Source organism: Nematolebias whitei, chromosome 8 (genome assembly GCF_014905685.2).
Source record: "Nematolebias whitei isolate Nwh7 chromosome 8, NemWhi1, whole genome shotgun sequence".
Classification (NCBI taxonomy): domain Eukaryota; kingdom Metazoa; phylum Chordata; class Actinopteri; order Cyprinodontiformes; family Rivulidae; genus Nematolebias; species Nematolebias whitei.
In genome coordinates, this window is record NC_056505.1 from 51188112 (window position 1) to 51189647 (window position 1536).

Genomic DNA, 1536 nt, shown 5'->3' on the forward strand with positions numbered 1-1536 from the left:
AGAAGAGAACAATGGTTCTGACAGGGGAGCAATGGTTCTGACAGGGTGCAATGGTTCTGACAGGGAGCAATGGTTCTGACAGGGAGCAATTGTTCTGAGAGCAATAGTTCTGACAGGGAGCAATGGTTCTGGGAGCAATGGTTCTGACAGGGAGCAATGGTTCTGACAGAGAGCAATGGTTCTGACAGGGAGCAATGATTTTGACAGGGAGCAATGCAATGGTTCTGACAGGGAACAGTGGTTCAAGCAGGGAGCAATGATTCTAACAGAGAGCAATGGTTCTGACAGAGAGCAATGGTTCTGATAGGGAACAATGGTACAGACAGGGAGCAATGGTCCTGACAGGAAGCAATGGTTCTTACAGGGAGCAATGGTACTGACAGGGAGCAATGGTTCTGACAGGGAGCAATGCTTTTGACAGGGAGCAATGGTTTCTGACTGGGAGCAATGTTTCTGAAGGGAGCAATGGTTCTGACAGAGAGCAATGGTTCTGACAGGGAGCAATGGTTCTGACAGGGAGCAATGGTTCTGATAGGAGAGCAATGGTTCTGACAGAGAGCAATGATTCTGACAGAGAGCAATGTTTCTGACAGGGAACAATGGTTCTGACAGTAGAGCAATGGAGAATAGGAGAACAATGGTTCTGACAGAGAGAAATGGTTCTGACATGGAGCAATGGTTGTGACAGGGAGCAATGGTTCTGACAGAGAGCAATGGTTCTGACAGGGAGCAATGGTTCTGACAGAGAGCAATGGTTCTAACAGAGAGCAATGGTTCTGACAGGGAGCAAATGGTCCTAACAGTGGGCAATGGTTCTGACAAGGAGCAATGGTTATGACAGGGAGCAATGGTTCTATCAGGGAACAATGCTTCTGACAGGGAGCAATGGTTCTGACAGGGAGCAATGCAATGGTCCTGACAGGGGGCAATGGTTCTGACAGGGAGCAATTGTTCTGACAGGGAACAATGTTTCTAACAAAAAGCAATGGTTCTGACAGGGAGCAATGGTTCTGACAGGGAGCAATGCAATGGTCCTGACAGGGAGCAATGGTTCTGACAGGGAGCAATGGTTCTGACAGGGAGCAATGGTTCTGATAAGGAGCAATGGTTCTGACAGGGAGCAATGGTTCTTACAGGAGAGCAATGGTTCTGACAGGGGAGCAATGGTTCTGACAGGGTGCAATGGTTCTGAGAGCAATGGTTCTGACAGGGATCAATTGTTCTGCCAGGGAGCAATGGTTCTGGGAGCAATGGTTCTGACAGGGAGCAATGGTTGTGACAGGGAGCAATGGTTCTGACAGAGAGCAATGGTTCTGACCGGGAGCAATGATTTTGACAGGGAGTAATTCAATGGTTCTGACAGGGAACAATGGTTCAAGTAGGGAGCAGTGGTTCTAACAGAGAGCAATCGTTCTGGCAGGGAGCAATGGTTCTGACAGGGAGCAATGGTTCTTAGAAGAGAACAATGGTTCTGACAGGGGAGCAATGGTTCTGACAGGGTGCAATGGTTCTGACAGGGAGCAATGGTTCTGACAG